The sequence below is a fragment of the Chiloscyllium plagiosum genome, chromosome 36 (assembly GCF_004010195.1).
Source record: "Chiloscyllium plagiosum isolate BGI_BamShark_2017 chromosome 36, ASM401019v2, whole genome shotgun sequence".
NCBI lineage: Eukaryota > Metazoa > Chordata > Chondrichthyes > Orectolobiformes > Hemiscylliidae > Chiloscyllium > Chiloscyllium plagiosum.
This window is the reverse complement of record NC_057745.1, coordinates 26,313,433-26,333,141: the sequence shown is the minus strand read 5'-3', so window position 1 is coordinate 26,333,141 and position 19,709 is coordinate 26,313,433. Positions and strand designations below refer to the sequence as shown.

General features: G+C 44.7%; 1 protein-coding gene and 1 pseudogene across 9 annotated transcripts in view; one reads left to right on the top strand and one right to left on the bottom strand.

Moving 5' to 3' along the window:
• LOC122541051 (multiple C2 and transmembrane domain-containing protein 2-like) overlaps nucleotides 1-19,709 on the top strand; it is a 476,548-nt gene that overhangs the window by 11,787 nt on the left and 445,052 nt on the right. The gene's annotated exons all lie outside the window — the stretch shown is intronic.
• Nucleotides 9,917-10,203, bottom strand: LOC122540852 (annotated as a pseudogene).

Below are 19,709 nucleotides of genomic sequence, written 5' to 3'. Positions count from 1 at the left end.
AATTAATCTCCATCTGCCACTTCTCAGCCCATTGGCCCATCTGGTCAAGATCCTGTTGTAATCTGAGGTAACCCTCTTCGCTGTCCACTACACTTCCAATTTTGGTGTCATCTGCAAACTTACTAACTGTACCTCTTATGCTCACATTCAAATCATTTATGTAAATGACAAAAAGTAGAGGACCCAGCACCGATCCTTGTGGCACTCCACTGGTCACAGGCCTCCAGTCTGAAAAACAACCACCACCCTCTGTCTTCTACCTTTGAGCCAGTTCTGTATCCAAATGGCTACTTGAGTGAGTTTAAATGCTTGAATAACTGAATTGGGCAGAATTCCTAGTCCAAGGTTTGATTTCTTAGCTGCTGCTTGAATGTTTTAAACAAACCGGGTTTCTGGCTGTGGAAGCAGGAACGATGCGGCTACAGAAACTGTGATCTCAGAATCTGGTTAGTGTGCAGTCAGTGTAAAAGTCACCAGCACCAGACTTTGCAGGATTTTAAAACAAATAGTATTGTTTTATTTACGCATGCTCAGCTGGGAAAGGCTATGACACACATCCAACAAACTTGTCAGAAAGATGTATTTTAAAGGCAGGAATCCATTTTTACCAAAATAGTAGAACCAACCCAAACATGTTTCCGCTGATGGGTGAGGGCCGAACCAGAGGACACAGCTTAAAAATACGGGGTAGACCATTTAGGACAGAGATGAGGAGAAACTTCTTCACCCAGAGAGTGGTGGCTGTGTGGAATGCTCTGCCCCAGAGGGCAGTGGAGGCCCAGTCTCTGGATTCATTTAAGAAAGAGTTGGATAGAGCTCTCAAGGATAGTGGAATCAAGGGTTATGGAGATAAGGCAGGAACAGGATACTGATTAAGGATGATCAGCCATGATCATAATAAATGGTGGTGCAGACTCGAAGGGCAGAATGGCCTACTCCTGTCTAATTAGCCATTCACATGTCTGTAAGAACCTGATGGAGTAGGGACCTTGCTCTCACTGTCGTGTTGAAGTTCAGGTCTGTTCAGATGGTGGCGGTCAGAGCTTTTGCATAGTGCCTTTGAGATAAAGATGCTCCAGCATGTTATGTAGATAGCTCCTGGTAGTCCTTGTAACCAGAAGTTTCTTTATAGACAAAAACGGTTTAAGGAAGTTTTTAACAGATTTAAAGGCTCTTGAAATGACAAGAAGATCTAGCTTTGTTTCTGCTGTTCTTTTGCAGACTGCTTCAGAGTAAGCAGGGTTTAATCAAAACAGTCATAAAGAAGGTTTGATTACATGATGAATGACTGTTAGTGAATGGTGAAAATTGCTTACGCGATCAAGAAGTTATTGATACGCCATAGAAGGTAGATACTTTAGAACCAGTCTCAATAGCCCTCCTTTGTTACCGGAGTAGACTAAAATGAGGGCGGCTTGGGGCTGCTTATCTCTGTGTCTTGTGTAAAGTGTAGAATATCAGGTGTGGAATAAAACAGAAAGGTCCTGCTTTAAAAATGTCTATTATCATCCACTTTGGAAGTTTCAAAAGCTTTATTACTGTTGCAGGCTGGAAAGTCAGCTGACCATTCAGCAGCCAACTTGTAGTCCCTTGAAGAAGGAATAGAGTTTTAAAAACATGTAATAATTATTTGCCTGCATTTGTCATATTGTAGCTTCAAGACAGTGTCCTCTCAGTTTTAATCTGTTTATCAAAGATGGTCTGCTTTTTGTGTAGTTACGAGCTGACAGCAGGTAAGAGGAAGTACTTGGTAATAAATGAACCCATGAATGTGTTATTAAAGTGTCAGTGCCACAGACAAAGATCAACATGATTAAAAATAATTTACCCATTAAAGCTAGCCTCATTACAGTCTTATAAAATTGTCCATAATCTTAAATTAGATTGGACTTAGTCCTGGTGGTTTGTTGTCTGATGCTTGTGTATCTCAGTGGGACGCAGAAGTTTTACTGTACAGAGTGCTGGTGAGACCACAGCTGGAATACTGCGAGCAGTTTTGGTCCACTGGTTTAAGGAAATATGTCATTTGATTGGAGGCTATTTAGAGAAGGTTCACTCAGGTGATCGATGGGATGGAGGGATTGTCTTATGGGTAAAGGCTAAACAGGTTGGGGGACTCTGTTGACTAGAATTTAGAAGACTCAAAAGTGATTTTTGTTGAGACATATCAGATTACGGGGCTTGACAGGATATATGCTGAGGGGACATTTCCTCTCAATGGAGAGTTCATGCCCATGGGTATAATGTCAGAGTACAGAGAAGGAGAAAATGAGGACTGCAGCTGCTGCAGAGTCAGAGTCGAAAAGTGTGGTGCTGGAAAAGCACAGCTGCTCAGGCAGCATCCAGGGAGCAGGGGAATTGACGTTTTGGGCGTAATCCCTTCCACAGGAATGGGGAAGGGGAAGGGGGCTGAGAGATAGATAGGAGGGTGTGGGTGAGGCTGAGGGGAATGTAGCTGGAGAGGCGATGCATTGGGGATGATGGTGATAGGTTGGAGGGGAGGATGGAGTGGACAGATGGGAAGGAGGATGGACAGGTAGGACAGTTCAAGAGGGCGGTGCCGAATTGGAGGGTTGGATCTGAGATAAGGTGGCAGGAGAGGAGGTAAGGAAACTGGTGAAATAGACATTGATCCCGTGTGGTTGAAGGATCCCAAGGTGGAAGATGAAGCGTTCCTCCTTGGGTGGCTTGGATTTGGTGGAAGAGGCAGCCCAGGACTTGCATGTCCTTGGTGGAGTGGGAGGGGGAGTTGAAGTGGTCGGCCTCAGGGCGGAGGGGTAGTTTGGTGCGTGTGTCCCAGAGATGTTCCCTGGAATGTTCCATGAGTTGGCGTCCTGTTTCCCCAAGGTAGAGGAGGCAACATTGAGAGAATAACGGACACAGCAGATGAGGTGATTGGATATGCAGGAAAATCTCTACCTGATATGGAAGGATCCTTTGGGGCCTAGGATGAAGGTGAGAGTGAGGTGTGGGCACAGGTTTTACACCTCTTGTGACAGAGGAAGGTGCCGGGAGCGGAGGGTGGGTTGGTGGGAGCTCTGTAGGGAATGGTCTCTGCGGAATGCTGATAGGGGTGGGGAGGGAAATATATCTCTGGTGGTGGGATCTGCCTGCAGATGACGGAAATGGCGGAGATGATGCACAGTAGCCGGAGATTAATGGGATGGAAGGTGAGGATGGAGTGGGGTGGGGTAGGGGGGTTCTATCCTTGTTGCGGTTGGAGGGGTGGGGCTCAAGGGTGGAGGTGCGGGAAGTGGAGGAGATGTGCTGGGGGGCATAGTTGACATGTGGGAGGGGAAATTGTGGTCCTTGAAATAGGAGGCCATCTGGGATGCTCTGTGGTGGAATTTTTGCCTCCTGGGAACAGATACAGCAGAGGCTGAGGAATTGGGAGTAAGGGACTGTGTTTTTACAGGAGAGGGGGTGGGATGAGGTGTAGTTCAGGTAGCTGTGGGAGTCGGTGGTTTGAAGTAGATGTCCGTGTTGAGTCGGTGGCTGGAGATGGAGAGGTTCAGGAAGGGGAGGGAGGTATCAGAGATGGTCCAGGTGAACTTGAGGTCAGGGTGGAAGATGTTCGTGAAGTTAATGAACTGTTCAACCTCCTCGTGACAACATGTGGTCGTGCCAATACACTCATCGATGTAGCGGAGGAAAAGGTGGGGGATAGTCCCAGTGTAACTGCAGAAGATGGACATACCTAACAAAGAGGCAGGCATAGCTGGGGCCCATGTGGGTGTCCATGGCTACCCCTTTGGTCTGACGAAAGTGGGAGGATTCAAAGGAGAAATTATTGAGGGTGAGGACCAGTTCTGCCAATCGAATGTGTGTGTCATTGGAGGAGTATTGGTTGGTTTGGCGGGAGTGGAAGAAATGGAAGGCTTGGAGGCCTTTGCCATGCAGGTGGATGTGTACAGGGATTGGATGTCCTTGGTGTAGATGAGGCACTGGGGGCTGGAGGAACGAAAGTCTTGAAGGAGGTGGAGAGCGTGGGTATCCTGAACGTATGTAGGGAGTTCCTGGGCCAAGGGGAACAGGGCGGTGTCAAGATCTGAGGAGGTAGAGGCGATGGGTCGTTCGAGACAGTCAGGTTTGTGAATTTTGGGTAAGAGGTAGAATGGGACAATGCGGGATCCGGGACTATGAGGTTGGATGGGAGATCCCTGAGATGACGAGGTTGTGGATGGTCTGGGAGTTGATGGTTTGATGATCGGAGGTGAGATTGTGGTCAAGGGGATAGGAAGTTGGTTTGTTGGTGAGGTTGGGGTTGGAGTGGAGGGCTGCGCGTTGTGAGGGTGAGAGGTTGGAGTGGGTGAGAGAGGTGGACAGATTGAGACAGTCACTGTCGCAGCGGCAGTTGGAGATAAAGAGGTCAAGGGCAGGTAACAGACCAGGATGAGGTGTCTAAGTGGCAGGAGAAGCGGTCCTCAGAGGGTGGGTGGGAGTTCCGATGGAAAAAGTAAGTGCGGAGGTGGCAGAAGAAATGTTCGATGTCACGACACGTATGGAATTCGTTGACCTGGGAGCATAGTGGGATGAAGGTGAGACATTTATTGAGGACTGCTCGTTCATCCTCAGTGAAGGGGAGGTCTGGGGAGATGGTTAAAAACACAGCAGGGCTGAGGCCTGGGGCCTGGTGTAGAACTGGAGTGGAGACGGAGACTGTCCCTGGAGTGGGTGTGGTCATGGTATCATTAGTGACATCAGAGTACAGAGTGCCAGTTTAAGACTCAGATAAGAAATTTATTCTCAGGGTGTGGGTCTTTGGAACTCCTTGCCACAGAGAGCTGTGGGGGCAGAGTCCGAGTGTGTGTATTAGGGCCCGATAGATTCTTAATCAGTCAGGGAAATTAAACATTACAGGGAAAAGATACAAAAGTGGATGTGAGGAATGTTGGATCAGACATGATCCAATTGAGTGGCAGTGCAGGGTTGAGAGACTGAATGGACTACTCCTGTTCCCATTTCTTGTAGTTTTATATGGTCTTATGGTATAGTGTTGTAGATGGAATATTTTCTGAGCTAGGTTAGGGTGAGTTTGTCACCAATAGAATGTCTTATATTATTTCCTGTAACACAAGCCATATTCGGATATTATGGTATTAAAAAATCTAACAGATACTTAGCATAGCTAACTTCTATAACATGACATTGCTGAGGCCATCTGAGCATCTGGGCTAATACTAAGCTATAAATTTCAGCAGTGCAACATGCTTCCAGTAGAGTATCTTGCTTCAACCACTCTGAGGCAAGACTGAGTCTGAGACCTTTATACCCCTGGGTGACATGCTACGATGCCATGTCTCTTAAAGGTATACTGATTGTGACACAGAGGTTGGCTTGAATTGTAGAGTTCATTGTCTCCCCATATTTTCATGAGTAAAGTGTATTCTGAACTCCTTATCCAGTTGAAAAGGTTGGGGTTAGGGATAACTGATAATCTGGCCAATGTACGAAATGGCTTTTCTTAATGGGCTGCTTTTCCTGTAAAACAGTGACTCCCCCTTAATGGGGAGTGAATCGCCCAACTTGGCGTGTTGAGCCTTGTGTTGCCGGCTTCACATGCCTGAGGTGAAGTTGGTCAGGGCAAGAATGTGAGATGGATAAGATTGCATTCCCTCCTTGGATTGGGTGGTTTCTGCCTTTCACCCATTCTCGAAAAACGACCTTTTCAATAAATGTTTTTATTTTAAAAGTCTGGCGAGGATGGGGCATGGTCAATAACTTCATTATCTAAGAGATGGAGATGCTGTGAACTCCTGACTGTAGTAGCTGGAGTATCTGGTTCAGTGTCAGAGTCATTACAATGCAGAAGGAGGCCATTCAGTCCATCGAATCCATATTTGCTTTCTGCAGAACAATCATCTTTGACATGGGACTGTCCCAGCAGTAATTGTGACCTAGTCCTCATGGATATTTGAAAAATATCAATGATAGTTTTCTAGTCCCTTTTACCTTTAAATGTTGGGTGAGCTTATCACCAAGAAAAGATGAATTAGCTTGCACAGGAGTTATGGGAATCCTCCTGTCCCTCTCTGTGTGGTATGGAATGATCCAACAGGCACAAGGAAATGAGTCCGTTGTAAAATGGTTGAGAAAAGAAAATAGTTTTCTTGCATTTGTGTAGTGCCTTTCATGTCACCAGGTCCTCTCTAAAGTGCTTTTCTGTTAACTCTGTACTCTTTGAGAACAATGACAATCATAATATTTTAAAAAGATGCATGGCAGTCATTTTGAACAGACTAAGTTCCTCCAAACAGCACTGAGATTAATGAACAAATCTGATTGAGTTTGGCTAAAAGTAGCCTGGGAAAACAGGAGAAGTCCAACCATTTCTTCAAAGGGTGAGATCTTCAGCATCCACCTGAATCTCCAAGGAAATTGGTGGGGCCTTTAGCCCTTGGGGTCCGAAGGGTAGCGCCTTTGACAATGCTGCACTCCCTTAGTAGGCCGAATAAAAATAATATTCTCTTGCGTTGGGGCCAAAAAGGAGGGAGCAATATCACTGAAACACGTTGTAAAGATGTATATTTTTATTTTTCTGTATTTTTGATTGTGGACTGAAATGGGAAAAGGGCTGTGTTTTAAAAGCCAAGGATTACCACACCTTTTTAAAAGTAAGTGACTTGACACTCATACTAGACATGGCCGTTTGTTCAAGCAGTGGAGAATGTCTGTCTGCAGATGAGCTTGAGCTATGGGCGTGTCTGAATGGAGTTTCCACCGACAACAAGGAGCTGATTGGTCTGTGATGACGGAAGCCTCTTGCATATAAATAACTGCGATTGGCACCCCGGTAGCTGAACAACTTCTGGATTTGAATGTTTGGGAGAAGTCAACAGATCTTCCAAAGCTGTCCCCTGTCTCTGCAGTTGAAAGCACTTCAAGTTTTAAGAAAGCCTGTTTATTTCCCCATAACAGTTACTGTAAGCTGTTTCTTTTTAAACCAGTAAGCCAGGGGCATGATAAATATGGATCAGTCACCCTGTGTCTCCTGCAAACCAGTAGAAATATCTGGAGAAGGAAGATAAAGGGACAACCAGTCCTGACAAGCCAAAGATCATCTCAGTGAACTCTGGGGTTATGGACCACTGAACTGTCTTCCTTGTCTGCTCCTCTGTCCAGGGCACCCATTTTTTAATTGTGTTTGTGTGTGTGTGCATCTGTGTTAGGGGAGGTTAGAGTTTGTAATAAGTATAATAAAACTTGTTCAGTCAGAAACTTGCTCCATGCTTTCTGTCAACCTGGTTCTGAAAGACAGCTAAATTGGGGAATTCCAAATACTTTAAAATAATCTGTAACTTTTGTGATGACTCCAGCTTGCTTATCCCAGTGAGGGATAGTGACATGTCCTACACAGGAATTGTTCCTGTCTGTGGTGCATTTAATAGCATTGCCAGAGGACTTATGAAGAACTGTTTGAGTTTAGTTGTGATGACTGGAGCCAGGAGGACTCTGTCCTGTAAGTCCAGTTTGTGCTTGACTGCTGGCCAACAGACACCCATTGAGTGTCTCTGCTGAACTGAAACCCTTTCCTGGATGTGCAGAAATTCTGATTGCACTTGATTTCATTGTCTGCGTTTCGAAAGTGTGAGAGGGTGATTTACCAAAATGAGACCCGGAGTGAGGGACTTCAATTCTGTGCAGAAATGTGAGAAGCCTGGATTGTTTTATCTGGAGCAGAGAAGGTTAAAGGGAGATTTAATCCAAGCGTTCAAAATTGTGAAGATTTTTGGCAGGAAAAGGTTTCCAGTGACAGAGAGGGTTAGTGACGAGAGGAAACGGATTTAAGGGAATTGACAGGAGAACTAAAGGCAAAACGTGAATTTGTTTTTAACACAACAAGGCTGTGGAAAATGATTCACTAGTAATGTTCTAAATAGAACTGGGCAAATACTTGCTGGAGGAAGAGATTTCAACTACTGCGGAAATCATATCATGTCTACCTTTGCCCAAAGGCAGATCCTTGGCACGTTGTCAGTTTTGTCCTGAGAGATTTTCTTGGCAGTTTTCATCAATGGTCAGTGGTATTTGTCCCTTTGACTCTCAGGGGCAGGCGACAGGGGCCTACTTCAACTGGAACTGGAGCCAAACCTGCCTCATGTTTGTGTTATTTTGAATCACACATTGGCCGTTGAGCTAACTGTCACACACACGCACACAGCTTCCCCCCCCCCCCAGATCTTTACAAGGGAATCCAAAAGTCGCCCATAGTGGGTGGGCGTTAGTAGTCATGGATTTACATGTGGAGTTGAGAGTGTGTTGCTGGAAAAGCACAGCAGGTCTGGCAGCATCTGCGGAGCAGAAGAATCAATGTTTCGGGCATAAGTCATTCCTGATGTAGGGGTTATTCCCGCAACATCGATTCTCCTGCTCCTCGGATGCTGCCTGACCTGCTGTGCTTTTCCAGCACCACACTCTCGACTCTGATATCCAGCTCTGCAGTCCTCACTTTCTCCTAATTTACACGTAGAGACAGAGTGCATGCAGAGGGAACTGAGTGAGTCCTGTGCACTGACTACTTCAAGGAAGTCAATGTTGCTAATATTTCAGTGCTGAGGGTAAATTGAAGTCAGGACTGTTCTCCTTAGAGCGAAGAGGGCTGAGAGGTGATTTGAGGCATTTGAAAGGGCACTGGATGGTTATTTGTACATAAATAGCATGCAGGAATATGGGGAAAAGGACAGAAATTTGCACGAGGTAATAGAATTTGTACCTTTGTTTTAAACTAAAGCACTTTAGTTTAAAACAAAGGCACAAATTCTATTACCTCGTGCAAATTTCCGTCCTTTTCCCCATATCCCTGCTAATTATTTCCAACTTACGTTGAATGTGGATGTCGCTGGCTCAGCCAGCAATGTTTTGCTCATCCCTAATTGCCCTTTCTCTGGTTGGCTTGCTCGGCCATTTCAGAGGGCAGTTCAGAGTCGCCCACTTTGCTGTGGGTCTGGAGTCATGTGTGACGATAGCTTTCCTTCCCAAAAAGGACATTAGTGAACGTGATGGACTTTTACAACAATCGACAATACTTAGACGGCTGCCAGTTGTCTAATTTTCAATTCCGGATTATCTTATTGAATCCAGTTGCCATGGAGGGATTCTTGCTCATATCTCCTGGGTTCTGGAGTTCTAGCCCAGTGACTTTACCAATAAGCCACTGCTCCCACGAGCAAGTGGCTATACACTTAGCACAATTTTCTTTTATATTCATACAGCATGGAAACAGACTCTTCGGCCCAACCAGTCCACGTTGAACATAATCCCAAAGTGAAATAATCCCACCTGCCTGTGCTTGGCTGATATTCCTCCCAACATTTCCTGCTCATAACCTTATCTAAATATCTTTTAAATGTTGCAACTTTGCCGGCATCCTCCGCTTCCTCTGGAAGTTCATTCCACACAAGAATCACTCTGTGTAAAAAAAACAATATCCTATACCCTCGGGGAAGACACCTACCATTCACCTGACCTGTACCCTTCGTTACTTTCTGAACCTCTATAAGGTCACCTTTCTGTGAAAGAAGCCTATCCAGCATTTCCCATAACTCAAACTCTCCATCAGAACATAGAACATTACCGCGCAGTATAGGCCCTTCAGCCCTCAATAGTCCCACAGGTCGATGCAACATTCTGAAGCCCATCTAACCTACTCTATTCCATTTTCATCCATGTGTTGATCCAATGATCAATTAAATGCCCTTAAAGTTGGCGAATCTACTGCTGTTGCAGGCAGGGTGTTCCATGCCCCTGCTACTCTCTGAGCAAGGAAACTACCTCTGACATCTGTCGTATATCTATCACCCCTCAATTTAAAGGCATTCTCGGCAACTTCCTGGTAAATCTTTTGTGAACCTTCTCCAGCACGATAATATCCTTAACCTTCCAAATGTGAGCTTTGTTTAGTAGGTAGGTAGGTACACTTTAGTTCATGCAGTGCTGGAGGACGCCGTTGGGGCACATCTGGGTCTCAATGTGGTCCCCATGTGGAAACCATTCCTGAAGCTGTGATAAACCACCTCTTAAGTGCCTCAGCCAACCTGAACCTATTGTGTTTCTCATTTTGGTGTCTGCACTCCAGTTATGCTTCCCCTTTCTCTTGTCGTTGGGTTTCTGCAGGTGAATTGCCTTAGCCCCACATTGCCGGCAAAACGTGTGGGTCTTGTTCTGCTTCCTACCAAATGACAATGTTCCTTTTGTCGGAACAAATCACTGCAGATGCTGGAATCTGTGTTGAAAATAACGAATGCAGGAGGTCATGGTGGGTCAGACAGCATCCGTGGAGAGAGAGCAAGCTAATATTTCGGGTCTCGGTGACTCTTCATCAGAGCTGACATGAAGTGTGGAGGGGGCAGCATTTATTGTATAGTTGAGGGGTGGGGAGTTGGGTGCTGTTGTGGGGCATGCGGTTGTGGGGGTGGTGGGGTGCAGATAGTTCAGATTAGATATCAGCGCAGTGTTCCCTTTGTCAACTTCGCTACAGGCTCAAGTGTGAAGCCAACTTTTGATCTTTTCTTTTGAAGTTCTCCTTTTGTTTTATAGTTTAGTTCTGTGATCTGATGAGCTGTTTCACTAAAATATTATCTTTAATTGATATATGTAATTTTTGCAACTATAGTCATAAATTACATTGTTACCATAAAACCCTTACAGTGTCAAAACAGGTCATTCAGCCTAACAATTCCACACTGACCCTCTGAAGAGTATCCCACCCGGACCTATCCCCTTACCCCATAACCTTACATTTCCCATGGCTAACGTACCTAACCTACACATCCCTGAACACTACGGGCAGTGTAGCATCACCAATTCACCTAATGTGCACATCTTTGGACTGTGGGAGGAAACCTACACAGACACGGGAAGAATGTGCAAACTCCACACAGACAGTCGCCCGAGGCTGAAATCAAACCTGGGACGCTAGTATTGTGAGGCAGCAGTGCTAACCACTGAGCCATTGTGCCCCATTGTTGCTAATGGGCATGTTCCTTTGTGTCAGCAAGTGCAGTCATTATCAAAGTTTTAATCTGTTGTGACCTGGCATACACTGAGGGCATTGGAATCAATCACTATGTCTTTTGAATGATTGACTCTGTTTTTAAAAAAGCACCTGCAAGGTGCAGTGGAGCTCATTAAAATTGATTTTTGGTTTTAAACCCATTTCTTGCCCAGGACTATCTCACAAAGAGGATGGGGGGTGAACAGCTGCTATTTGTGTGATAGTGCCTCCATATTTTGTTTTTCACTGAATTGAAAGCAGGATTGCAATTTCAGATAGTGGGCGATGATGCATGGAATTCGTGACTTAAGATTTGGATGAGAGGCATCGACATTTGAGCTTGGACTGATATGTGCCAAGTATCAGTTGTATCGTTTGAGTGCCAGGCAATGACCCTCGCCAATAAGAGGAGAAAGTGAGCACTGCAGATGCTGGCGATCAGAGTCAAGAGTGTAGTGCTGGAAAAGCACAGTCGGTCAGGCAGCATCTGAGGAGCAGGAGCGTCAACGTTTCGAGCATAAGCTTTTCATCCTGGTGAAGAGCTTATGCTCAAATGTCGATTCTCCTGCTCCTGGGATGCTGTCTGATCGGCATCACCAACCATCCGCATTTGGCATTCAATTGTATGACCATCATTGGATCCCTCAATCAATATGCTGTGGGTTACCACTAACCATAAACTGGACAGGGCTCACCATGTAAGTACAAGGGTAGGTCAAAGCTTGGAAAGTTTGTGGCAAGTAACTCACCTCCTGGCTCTCAAAAGCCTGTCTACCATGTACAAGGCTCAAGGGGGAAATGTGATGGTATGCTCTCCATTTGCCTGGCTGAGTGGAGCTTCAACAATGCAAGAATCTTGACACCATCCAGAACAGAGCAGACCTCTTGGTTGGCATCACTTCCATCATTCACTCCTTTCATCACCGTCTACAAGGTTCACTACAATAACACACCAAGCCAACCTCAACAGCACCCTCCAAACCCATGGTTCCTACTATCCAGAAGGACAAAGGCAGCAGATACATGAGAGAATCACCCCTTGCAAGTTCCCCTCCAAACCTGAAACCATTCTGGGTTGGAAATATATCACTGTTCTCTGAATGTTGTTAGGTTAAAACCCTGGAACTCCCTTTCTAACGTCATTGTGGATCTACCTACACCACATAGGAATCTCACCACCATCACCTCAATGGCATTTGAGGTTAGGCAATAAACACTGTCCTAACCAGCAATGCCCACACCCTGTGAATGAACAATAAAAATAAATTGCAAGTTATATTTTTTCAGGCAGCACAGGTCTCTGTGACGTACATTGGAAATTGGACAATGTCAAGTAAAGTGAATCAGTGCCTCTATGTTGTATTTGCATCTGATTGAAGTCTGTCCCCAGAACTGCACTTTACACTGACATTGATAGACCGAGGGAGAGGGTGATGTCGACATTGGAGAAGTAATCCAAGATTATTCTCTGCGAACCAAGGGTTTATATCTCGCATTTGACCTTGCTGGAATTTAAATTCAATTCATAAAGTCTGTCTCCAATGATGGTGGCCACCATAACAACTATTAATCTTTGTAAAATTCTTCTTGGCTCACTGAATGTCCTATAGGGAAAGAGACTGCCATCCTTTCCTGATCTGGCCTTTGTGTGACTCTAGACTATGTTTGACTCAACTGCCCTGTGCAATGGCCAAATGAACCATTTAGCTCTTAAATGAATAGGGCCAGGCAACACACTGCCAACGATGCCCACCTCATGTGAAACAGTTTTTTTTAATGTGTAAGAAGTCTAGCCATCAGCGCTTTAGGCCAACTCTTCTCACTTTTTCTGATGTTTCTTGCACGGCGATTCCTTCATTATTCGAGTCATTTTTTTGACCCTAAGGTCAAAATTGCTTGACTTACACGGGTGTCTTTTTACTTGCTGCAATGGAAGCTGTTGGGTTTGAGGACAGTGTATTTCCTGCCCCAACTGCTGTTTGCTATCTGTTGTGGTCTCGAGTAGGTGAGCAGTGTCAATGTGGAAAGTTGCTTGTATATCTCGTCCTCTGGTGTGTGGCAGCTCTATTCTATTTACAGCTCGTTTTGGTTTCGTTCTAGGAGCTGTGTTGTTCCATGAACTGCTCTTTGCGGGTCATACACAAACATTTCTAATTCTGGAACGGCACTTCTCTAGAATGAGGCACTAAGACTTTTCTAATCATACAATCTCCCTCAATCGTAAGGGAATGACACCTTGTACATCCCAAGATGTTAAAGTTCACCCTGAGAGGAATCATAGACTGCGGTTGTCATCAGCATTAAATTTTGACCTTCAGGACCTATTCCATTTCCCTAACAAAGGCAAGAGGATGTCTGGATCATATAACACCTAACTTATCTGATTAATTATTGTGGTTCCAATGGAAACTTTAATTGTAGCGTTTTGCTTTTGACTTCAGTCACCTTTTCTTAGCCTGATTCAAATATGACTTGCAGGCTACAACCTTTCATGTCTAGTGAGTTTGAGAAGATTTGTAGCTCAGGCTGAGGTTCTGGATGTAGGTTTGCTCGCTGAGCTGGAAAGTTCATTTTCAGACGTTTCGTCAGTAACTAGGTAACATCTTCAGTGAGCCTCCAGACAAAGCACTGCTGAGGATTCCTGTTTTCTAATTATATGTTTGGGTTTCTTTGCGTTGTTGATGTCATTTCCTATGGTGATGTCATTTCCTGTTCTTTTTCTCGGGGGGTGGTAAATCGGGTCTAAGTCAATGCGTTTGTTGATAGAGTTCCAGTTGTAATTCCATGCTTCTAGGAATTCTCGTGCATGTCTCTGTTTGGCTTGTCCTAGGTTGAATGTGCTGTCCCAGTCAAAGTGGTGTCCTTCCTTATTTGTATGTAAGGATTCTAGTGAGAGAGGGTCATGTCTTATTGTGGCTAGTTGATGTTCATGTATCCTGGTGGCTAGTTTTCTGCCTGTTTGTTCAATGTAGTGTTTGTTACAGCTCTTGCACGGTATTTTGTAAATGACATTAGTTTTGCTTGTTGTCTGTATAGGGTCTTTCAGGTTCATTAGCTGCTGTTTTAGTGTGTTGGTGGGTTTCTGGGCTGCCATGATGCCAAGGAGTCCGAGTAGTCTGGCAGTCATTTCCGAAATGTCTTTGATGTAGGGGAGAGTGGCTAGGGTTTCCGGACACATTTTGTCTGTTTGGGTTTTGGGTTGTCCTAGGACAAGACAAACCGAGGCATGCACGAGAATTCCTAGAAGCATGGCGTTCCAACCGAAACTCAATGAAAAATTAAATTCAATGATTAATATGTCGCATTTACGTATCTAGTTTTGGACCGAAGTTTAATTATTCAAGTAAAAACTGATGAAACTGCAGATATTGGAAACCAAAAATGTAAAAGGAAATTGTTGAAAAGGCTCAGCAGGTCTGGCAGCATCTGTGGAGAGAAATCAGAAGGAAGGGTCTGTGGTAGAGATATTGAACCTGAAACATTAACTTTGATTTCTCTCCACATATGCTGCCAGTGCTGCTGAGCTTTTCTAGCAATTTCTATTTTTGTTAATTATTCAAGTTGTAACTTAAATTCTTCAAGGTTTAAAATTGATCAGTACTTTTCACAAAATGTAAACGTCTTTGATTTATCATTTGTTCCTAATACTCAATTTTTCATAAAATGTACAAATAACTTGAGTTTCTTAACCTGCACTTTTTTTTACGATAAGGAGAAAATTTGGTGGATATTTTTCAAGTTGATCTTTATTTTCTGTGGAATGATTCCTGCTGCTTGATAGGGTCTACCACTTGTGCCATGTACGATACTCGCTCTTAGACGCAAAGCAAATGGTGATCGAGAGAAGATGATGTGGACAATGGGGAGTTGTTTCCTTGGGGGAGACAGTTTCTCATTGTTGTGCAGTTCTCCTTCGCTGTGCGACCTGCTGTATTCCTGATCCAGTGAGGCAGAACTGCACCAGTAAGATGATGAATGCAGGGGATTGTGGCTGTAGGTGTACTGCTGTCAATCAGTCAAGTCTTGACTGGCTGAGTGCAGAGAAGCCTTGTCCCCTGGTGATTTTGTCATGCAGTTTTGAGAATGCAAAATGGGTGGTGGTTAGGGGGTGTGAAATTGCTCTGCCTCCTCTTCCCTTCACAAATGTTGAGGGGGAAGGTTTCAAATACTCTGTGGTGACATTACAGCAGACCATAGTTTTCTCCATATTTAGATAATTTACATCAGTGGAAATTCTCAATATTTATGACGCATCCACTCTACCTGCTTATTAATTATGAGTTAGCTAAATGAATGGGTTTGTATATAACAGATGCAACACAATGTCAATAAATGCGAGATTATCCACTTTGGTAAAAAGTACGGAAGGCAGAATAACACCTAAATGAGGAGAGGTTGGGAAATATTGATCTCAGAATCCCTACAGTCCCTTTGGCCCATCGAGTCCACACTGACTCTCCATCCAGATCCCTGTAACCCAGCATTTCCCATGGCTAACCCACTTAACCTCCACATCCCTGGACACTAGGCAATTCAGCATGGCCAATCCACCTTAACCTATACATTTTTGGACTTCGGGAGGAAACTGGGGCATCAGAAGGAAAACCATGCAAATGCACAAACAGTCACCCGAAGCCTAAATCGAACCTGTGTCGCTGGTGCTGTGAGGCAGTAGTGTTGATCACTGAGCCACCATGATGTCACTAAATAATGCACTCCCTCTTGGGGAATTAAACACCAATTTCCTGCATAATAGGCGTGGGTAGTAACTGCTATACTAACCAGGAAGTGAGATGTTCATGGGGGTCTAGGTGTCCTATTCAAGTCACCATGCTGACCCAGCAAGCAGTTAGGAAGGCAAGTGGAATGTTAGCCTTCATTGCAATGGGCTTTGAATTCAGGAACAAAGACGTCTTGCTGGCTTTGTATAGAACCTTGGTGTGACTGCACTTTTTTGTACAGTTTTGGTTCCCATATCTGAGGAGTGTTGTACTCGCCATAGGAGTGCAGCAGAGGTTCAGGAGGATAGTGGACAGTGAAGAAGGTTACCTCAGATTACAACGGGATCTTGACCAGATGGGCCAATGGGCTGAGAAATGGGAGATGGAGTTTAATTTAGATAAATGTGAGGTGCTGCATTTTGGGAAAGCAAATCTTACAAGGATGTTGCCAGGTTGGAGGATTTGAGCTATGGGAGAGGAATTGAACACCAGTCTCCTGCATGATAGGTGTGAGTACTAACTGCTATACTAACCAGGAAGTGAGATGTTCATAGGGGTCTAGATGACGTACAAAAGTAGGACCTAGTGTCTAGGTAACCTACAAAGCCTCCAGTCTGAAAACAAACCCTCCACTACCACTCTCTGTCTTCTACTTCAAGCCAGCTCGGTATCCAAATGGCTAGTTCTCCCTGTTGGAGCGTTGGAGGCTGAGGGGTGACTTTATAGAGGTTTATAAAATCATGAGGGGCATGAATAGGATAAATAGACAAAGTCTTTTCCCTGTGGTGGGAGAGTCCAGAGCTAGAGGGCATAGGTTTAGGGTGAGAGGGGAAAGATACAATAGAGACTTAAGGGGCAACTTTTTCACGCAGAGGGTGGTACGTGTATGGAATGAGCTGCCAGAGGATGTGGTAGAGGCTGATACAATTGCAGCATTTAAGAGGCATTTGGATGGGTATATGAATAGGAAGGGTTTGGAGGGATATGGGCCGGGTGGGACTAGATTGGGTTGGAATTTCTGGTCGGCATGGACATGTTGGACCGAAGGGTCTGTTTCTGTGCTGTACATCTCTGACTGTATGAGTCTCGAAGAATGAAAGGTGACCTCATTGGAGGTTTAAAAAGTCCTTTCAAAATGTGACCCTTTTGATAGCTGCAGAAAGGATGTTTACCCAGGGTGGGGCAGGTGACATTACCTGAGAATATAGACAATCCATGTAAGACTGCGATGAGAAGGAGTTTCTTCATTCAGAGGACAGTGAATCTTTTGGAATTTTTTTACCCGAGGGAGCTGTGGAAGAACTGTCATTGAGTAAGTTCAAGTGAGTAGATTTCTGGAGACTAATGGCATCAAAAGATAGGGGGACTGTGGGGAATGCTGACATTGAGGTAGATGCTCAGCTGTGATCTAACTGGGTGGCAGAACAGGATTGAAGGGCTGAAAGGCCTGCTCCTGCTCCTATTTCCAACTTCTCAACTATACATCACTTTGGAGGTAACCGACTCGAGAGGTTCCTCCTTCACTCAACATTACCAGAAGAGCATAAGACAAAGGAGCAGAAATTAGGCCAATCGGCCCAACATGTCTGCTTCACCATTTAATCACAGCTGATATGTTTCTCTACCCCATTCTCCCACTTCCTCCCTGTAACCCTTAATCACCTTGACAATCAAGAACCTATCTATCTCCGTCTTAAATACACTCAATGACCTGGCCTCCACAGCCTTCTGTGGCAGTGAATTCCATAGATTCACCACTCCTGACTGGAAAAAGTTTATCCTTCTCTTCATTCAAAAAGGTCTTACCTTTACTGTAAGGGTGTGCCCTTGGCATAGATACTGTCAAGAGTGGCAAGTCAACCATACAGTCATACAGCACCGAGACAGACCCTTCAGCCTAATCGGTCCATGCTGACTATAATCCCAAGCTAAGATAGTCCCACCTGCCTGTGCTTGGTCCATATCCCTCCAAACCTTTTCTATTCATCCAAATATCTTTTAAACATTGTAATTGTACCCACATTCACAACTTCCTCTGGAAGTTCATTCCACACACGAACCACTCTCTGTGTAAAAATAGTGCCCCACATGACTTTGTTAAAATACCTCTCCCCTCACCTTAAAAATGTGCCCCTAGTCTTGAAATCTCCTACCCTAGGGAAAAGACACCTGCCATCCACTTTATCTATACCCCTCATGATGTTATGAACCTCTGTAAGGTCACCCCTCAACCTCCTCTGCTCCTGGGAAATAAGTCCCAGCCTATCAAGCCTCTCCAAGTTGAAATCCTCTAAGCCTGGCAACGTCCTGGTAAATTTCTTCTGTACTCCAGAACTGGCCTCACCAACATCCTGTCCAATCTCAACAGGACATTCCAACTCCTATACTCAAAAGTCAGCAAAGAATCCGACCTATTGCTAGGCCAGAGCATCACCAATTCATGTCCTTCTCACTAGTTGAAGGTATTGTTTCTGTCTGATAAGCAGCAGGCCCGCCATTAGTGAACTGTCCTCATTGTCCGGGAATATCATTTTGGTTCAACTCTGTCACACCTGATGGGGCTGCATGTGTACACTTTTTATTCAAAAACAAAACATCAGGTTAGCCTTGATGCTTGTCATAAATAACATAAATTGGCAAGGCAGCAGTGTTGTCATAGCGACAGAAAAGCAAACCTTAGCAATCAGGACGCGGTTATCAAGTCTGCCCTGTGGAGAAATCCACGCCTTCTCTCTTTCTAAACTGTCTTTGAATGCCTCACGCTTCATACATTGACATAATTGTGCATGATGCATGTTTTTAACTGAAGTGATATTCTGGTGTCCAACTCTCTGGCCTTGTGGGAGCCTGCTGTCAATGACCAGATCTCCAGAGCCATCTAAACCTGCCCTAAGGGTCTGTGTGCACCATCTAATTTGATCCTAATGAATCTTACTTCCTTATCTATCACCCATACAGACATATCTGCTCAAGACACAGACACACACACACATATTATACGCACACACAGACGCACACATATACACATATATATACACACACACACATATACAAACACTCCCCCAATGAATATACCTTATGTACAGTTTTAAGCAGTTTTGGTTGTGCTGGTGAAGATTAATGATATGTTGTAATCTTTCCATCTTTTTAAAAGGAACCCTACAAAACCCATCACTGTCCAATCAGAAGCTGTCAAGATTTATCCTTTCGGATGTTAACTCTCGACATCGAGAATATAGTGAGATCTTCCATGAAGGAAGGGTGGAGATGTGGATTGGCTAGGGGTGGGGAGGAAGGGAGTGGGCTTTGGTAGTGAAGGGGATTATGTAGCAGTGGGGCTGACCAACTCTGGTGAGAGGTGGGACTGAGTGTGGCTCGGTGCGTGGTGTATGGACTTAATGCCCAAAGTATGGATAATTGATGTGGTGGGGAATTTGGCCTGGAAGAGGGAGTTGTAAGCAACTGGCTGTGATATTAAAGAGTTAATTTGCTCTGCTCCTGCAAGAAATTGAATGCCGTAGGGGTAGGGTGGTGTGTCTTTGTCTTATCAGTGGAATGTGAGAGGTTTACATTCCCATCGCCTGCCATTCAGGGATGATTTACATTGTCATCCAGAAATCAATAAGAGCATTATAGTTGGAATTCTAACTACACCCTGTAGTTAAAAACACAATTCACACCAGATCTGGCCATTAAGGGATGATTTGCATTACATTGTTTCTGCAGGTGAGGTGGTCACTGCATTGTATCTTGAGCGGCAGGTGACTGTGAGGGAGTGACTGGGGAGGGGGGTTATCTTGTAGGCATTACTAACTGTGATGTAAAGATCTTGTATAAAGGAAGGGCTGTTTCCTTTGTTTGGGAAGAGCGCTTGTCACGATCCCCGTAAGCCGTGTAAGGTGTATGTTAAAGGTTCCACCAGAGATACCCGTGGACATGCCTCGCAAGCGTGGCGAGGAGGATTCAGAGTTCCTCCAAAGCTTGTGCTGTACTGT